This window comes from Poecilia reticulata, linkage group LG13, assembly GCF_000633615.1.
Source record: "Poecilia reticulata strain Guanapo linkage group LG13, Guppy_female_1.0+MT, whole genome shotgun sequence".
Lineage (NCBI taxonomy): Eukaryota > Metazoa > Chordata > Actinopteri > Cyprinodontiformes > Poeciliidae > Poecilia > Poecilia reticulata.
This window is the reverse complement of record NC_024343.1, coordinates 22,605,918-22,611,923: the sequence shown is the minus strand read 5'-3', so window position 1 is coordinate 22,611,923 and position 6,006 is coordinate 22,605,918. Positions and strand designations below refer to the sequence as shown.

Genomic DNA, 6,006 nt, shown 5'->3' with positions numbered 1-6,006 from the left:
CTACATAACCAATGAATGAGTGAGTCACTACATAATCAAAGAATGAGTGAGTCACTACGTAACCAAAGAATGATTGAGTCACAAGATAATTAAGGAATGAGTGAGTTGCTACGTAACCAAAGAATGAGTGAGTCACTACGTAATCAAACAATGAGTGAGTAGCTGGGTAATCAAAGAATGAGTGAGTCGCTACATAATCAAAGAATTATTGAGTCGCTACTAGAGGTGTGCCGATCGATCGGTCACCGATCATAATTGACCTATTTTCGTGAAAAAATGCATGATCGGTGATCGGCGATAATTGGCTCTTGTTGCCGATACCAATCACCCGCTTCTCATTTCGCAGCCTGCCTGTGMAGCTGGTCTCCTCTTTCCTTCACGCTGCGCAAACGTGCAGCAACAAATCCTAAGCGATGTGGAACGATAACGCACTGAGTGAATGGGGAAGTTTGCGAGTTGCGGCGGAAAATTGAAGCACGTCAAAATGCATCGACCCAACGAAGCTAATACGACATAAAAACAATGCCATACTTGACGGAGTTTGGCTACATCGAGGCTCACTGCAGTAAAAAAGGCGATCAGGTAGCAGTTAAAGTAGCGCACAGCTACAAACACTCACCCGGATTAGCATGACAATCAGAAAGCTAAACAAATAACCCGCAAAATTATTTATTTATTATTTGGGCTCTTTGCATTATTTAACCTCTTCAGAGCCTTCATATGTTATCAGTCTGTTAAAGATAGTATTACCGATAGCAATACAATTTGCAGAATGCCTGTTTTGTTTAGTTTTCTTCTTGGAAAAAGTTAAGTCATTTTTTTTAGCAAAAACGGGTTGGTGATTTTTTTTTTATTCGTTTTTTCTTTTTTTTTTCAAAAATTACTTTTGGGGGAAAAAACAACTTAGGCCATTATTTCAGAAAGGTGAAGATATTTTAAGGGGGAAGAAATGGGCACTAAGGCAGTAACATGAAGCCCCTGCTGGGGATCAGTTCCCCAAGTGGGCCTCTGCACATTTATATTAATAAGCAGATAAGAAGACTAATTGCTGTATAAAGTTTTTCTTAGACATCCCTTGATCTTTTTTTCTTTCTTTCATCATATTTTTAAGAGTTTACACATTAAAGCACACAAATATTTTGATTCAGATTTAATTATTGGGCATCATTCTTTTTTTGGCATCTTGAAAAACGTGATGTAACTACAGACTTTGGAGGTGGAAAAGCTTCATTTTCTCTGGCTGAGAGTTGAGATCTACCGCTGCACTTGTAGTGACAGCTCTCTCCTCTCTGCTGATCGATCGTTACCACTCCATTACCAACACACCTTTTGGAGTTGAGCTACTTACAATCTGGAAAGCATCATCAATGCTGACATTCAATTTACAAAGGTTGACAGCAGGCAGAGAGTGAATTAAACGGATGTTTCCCATTGTGTTGTTACTTTTACATTCTCTTCTCTCGCTTTCTCTGTACGACTTGTCCCTTTTGGTCAGTTTCAATCAGTTAATTGTACACCAACATACATTTACAATCAGTGAAAGTATGCGTTTATGTCAAATTATGGAAATTTGTCTACCACCTTCTGTGAACCACCCAAGAACAAATGGTTCACAGAAGGTGGTGGAGTTTGCCTTGGACATTAGAACATTCATCATTTATGATTTTATGCTTTACTCATTCATCTGCTTCACAGGCTGTGAAGTGAGTTCATAGATGAAGCATAAATCAAAATCACCTTTTATATACCTTTTATAGAGGGTCTTTAATAAAGGTAAGTTACGACTTCAGCTGCTCATTTATACAAACACAAATGAGAAACCTTGTCTTTTGTTTTATAGAATGAAATCTTTTGAGATGGAAGTTTGTTTTTATCTGATTCTTCACATAGGCTCTGATGTCTTTCACCCTTCTTCTTCCATACTATTTTTTATTACCTTTTCTATTTATTGCTGGCTTTGCCTTTATACGTCGGGGTCTTGTCAATACATATCCTGTCTGCTGATAATTCCATACTTGTTCAGACAAATTAGACATACAAATACACATGCAGGTATTCCAAAGGTCCGATACGTGATGATGTTCTAATCAATATAATCTGTGTTTTAAATGAGTAAGCAGTATTAATGATGTCTTACACATCGAAACTTAGCAAGCCATGTTGAAGATGATTAGTGTTGGACATAATACACATAAGGGTAATTGTTTGGTGTTGGGTAGGTGAGCATTGTGCTATCGAACAATGACCCAACAGCTTTCTAAATATATGCAAGACGGCAGATTTGATCTATACTCTAAAAAAGTCACCTCAAGGAAATTACCAATATTATTGACCCAATGCAGCATATTCCACTTCAAATTATTGTATTCCCCAATATGACACAATCAAATATTTATGCGTACTAGACGGTATGTGTATCCAAAAAACTTTATCTCCGCAATGCACTTTGATGAACACTAACTACAGACTTTGAGTTTAATGTTACACAGAGAAGAGCCTGACCTGTTGCACATTTTTTCAACACCTCCAAATGATAAAACACTGTTCTGTTTCATATTACTGATATCATTATTACTACTATCATTATTATTATTATTATTATTGACTAATAATTCACGAGGCCAGTGTAAAGGGCCTAACAAATCACAGGCAAGTTGGGAGCCACAGTTTGCAGACTCTCAGTTTAGAAGATGCAATCACTCTCAGCATATTACAGATAATATCAGGAATTTGGGTTGGTCAATCAATCAAATTTTATTTGTATAGCACATTTCAACAGCAAGGAATTTCAAAATGCTTTACATAATTAAAATAAAAACAGCATGTGACATTGAATAAACAGTGAGAAAGAGAAATAGATTTTGTTGTGTTTGCTTGGTGGGTTTTCTCTCAGTTTCGGAGATCCATGTTTCCACTAGTTGGCCTGGCTAGAGGACGCAGTGGAAATCTAGAGCTGCTGTTTTTTGTTCGGCGGACGAAGCTCAGCAGCAATAATCTTTGTGGTAGCTTCCGTGGTGTCTCCTAGACCCACTATCTCAGCTCTCCGTAGATATCCTCGTAAAAGATGCACTTCTTCACCAATAACAGCTCTGGATCTCTTTCCCTTCCAGCAATCTCTGTGCTCCTTCCTCATCATCATCTTCCTTTGAGCCAACTTGTCTGCTCTCCGACGCTCACTCTGTTCCACCTGCTGAAGCCCTCAGCGTCATCTCCTCATTCCCAGCTCCGAGCCTCCTGCACTCTCCTCATCATCCAGCTCCAAGTCTCCATCAAACCTCTGGCTAAAACTACCACACACACCAACAACCCTGGATTCCACTCACTCCTCCCTGGTGTGCTTCACCCTTCAGTAAGCTCCTTCCTTTTATCCCCTCCACTTATTCACATTCACTCTTCCATTTTGCTCAGGAGGGCCGACAGTGGCTCTGTCGTTCTGTCCTTGGGCGAGACACTTCACCCACCTTGCCTGCTGGTGTTAGTCAGAGGGCCCTGTGGAGCAGGTGTATGGCAGCCTCACTGCTGTAAAATCTTCCCCAGGAGAAATGCAGCTACAATTTTGCTTACCACCATCACCACCAGCGTGTATGTGAATGACTGAATGTGGTTTAAAGCGCTTTGGGGTCCTCTGGACTAGATAAAGCGCTATACTAGTACAGGCCATTTACCTATCGCCTTATCCACACAGTGTCTCTGCTTCCAGTCTCCAGCAACCCCACTGGAGCAGCAACAAGTCATTAATCAAATAATTGTAAAATAAACCTTTTAAGGCTCACTTTGCCTCCTGAGAGTATTTGTACATATGGGTCAGATAATTGCCTATAATCATGACAGGTAGTGATTATCTTTTTCCTAATAGATTGAATCACTTCTCAACAAAGGCAACATGTCACTGCTGCAGAGCAGTCAGAATATTTCATTAGTGCTTTGAGGTTGAGCGATTAAGGAGATGATAAAGAGTGCTAACACGATTTAGGAGACTGAGTAATGATATTATCTTTGCTCTCTAAAATAAACAAATCACTAACTAACACTGCAGAAATAATTGGACCTGAGAAATTGGACAACTCCTGCAGAAAAAGCCCTCCATGTCCTTATGACGAGCTGAGATATCACAAGCTGCTGTCAGAGTGGGGACTGACAGCAAAGCATTAAAAACCGAGACAAGTCACTTGACATTTTACCAGCTACATTAAAGGTAAACATTTGAGGTCGATTTCACTAAATATCAAAAAGCAACTTGAAAATGTGTTAATCTGAATTCAGTAATAGAGGGAAAAATTAAGCATAGAGCTAATAATATGACAAAACTCTCATTCCACTGAGCAATCAGCTCAACCTGTTTCCTTAAGTCATGCTGCTCAACTGATCAATCATAGCATTGCCTCTGTCTGCATTCCATTAGCAAACATCGACATTTCCTTTTAGAGCCAATGCACTTACAGTCTGGGGAGCATCATTACTTACTGGTGACATTTAATTACAAAAGTAGCCAGGAAGGTAAACACAGAAAAAAAACATAAAAAATACACACATCATTCCACAGTGACTGACTCTTTTCCCTACATTTTCTCTTGTCTGTTTAGGAGTAGTGTCAACTACTGAACATCCTCTACTGTATCCCTTCGATAAAAACTGGTGGAAAGCCCAAATAAAACAACTACAGTACTCAATTACATTTTTTTTTCAGTTTTGTTTCTTTTATTTTTTGTCTCACAAAATGTTTCAGAACATCAAACAAATTGTTGTTAGCCTATTATAAAAACAAACTTGGCCCCATGTAAAATCCTAATTGCCCTCATTGCCAACTCACTTATCTGTGTTTAATCACTTTTTGAAAAGCTGTCCTAAATTTCACTTATCAAATCACTTAAAGTGGCAGTGTTATGTAAAATAAACGTTTTTGAGCTTTACGTCATATTATGATGTTATTTACCAATTAAAATATTAATGCATGGAAGAAATTTGATTCTTCCATGTATGTCTGAGGAATCCTTGAATTTCCCGTGGCAGCCATTCAGTTTGTACCTTAACGCATGCTCTTACAAATCCCCGCCTCTTTCCACAGAGCTCTGGTTTGAAGCTTCAGTCCCCATACTGGTGGCAGCAGCAACTATTAAGCACATGGTGGAACTACGAGCCTCCTAAGAACGGTTGTGAATGGCATTGGTGAACGGCATGAAGCACTATCGTGATGAAGTGGTGAAGGAAGGGTGTCAGTCAGGGTAACAGGTTCAGGTAGAGCTATGTTTATAAGTACATTTAGGTTATCCTCTCTGGAACATGGCCTCCTTTTGAGCAATATGGCTGAAAATAACATGCCCAAAATGAATTGAATGTATCTCAAGAACTACAGAGTTTATTTTAATTGTTTTGGTATCAAAACAAAGGCAAGACCCTAGAGAACATGTTACAGCTCTAAAAACCACCCTGCCTGTTACTGAGGAAAGTGTATTAATATGATAAACAGCAGAAATTAAGAAAAAAATCAATTTCGGCCTTAAAAAAACACTTCAATCTATGAATGCTCCTTTCAAAACATGCAGTGAAAGCCAAAAAAAGTAGTAACAACAGTACACAATCTGACCTTTTACTGTGCCAAGTTTCATGAAAAAAAAGTCAATCATATGAGTTTTAGAGAGGTGCTTCTAGATAAAAATCTAGGCGGACCTTCCAAATTAGCCATTTTGGCACAATTTGTGCCATTTGAACTTTCTTAGTTTTTATTTCTGTAGGGTCTGTTTTAATCATTTATTCTTTTCATATAATGAATTATTATTTATCATAAATAAGTAATTACATCTAATAATTGTTTTTGGGGGTTCTTTTGAAAAATCCACATTGCATTCATTCATAAAAAGAGAAAAAAAATAGACAAATTGTAATAGACTGAAAATGGAACAGATTAACTCACAATAACACTTCAAATAGAATTATACAACAATGAAAATGCAAATAGCAATGAAAACTAAGTTGTCAAAATGATATGATCAAAGGAAAAACTAATAT

At 38.0% G+C, this 6,006-nt stretch overlaps 1 protein-coding gene and 1 long non-coding RNA gene across 2 annotated transcripts in view; one reads left to right on the top strand and one right to left on the bottom strand.

Annotated features, from left to right (window-relative positions):
• LOC103474817 (uncharacterized) overlaps positions 1 to 3,616 on the top strand; it is a 25,614-nt gene extending 21,998 nt beyond the window's left edge. The window contains exons 2-3 of the long non-coding RNA XR_535236.2: positions 3,111 to 3,332; positions 3,409 to 3,616. This is a non-coding gene — a long non-coding RNA (uncharacterized LOC103474817). The remainder of the gene's footprint in view (positions 1 to 3,110; positions 3,333 to 3,408) is intronic.
• The window catches only part of lsamp (limbic system associated membrane protein), a 761,955-nt gene that overhangs the window by 382,356 nt on the left and 373,593 nt on the right, over positions 1 to 6,006 (bottom strand). The window lies entirely within an intron of this gene.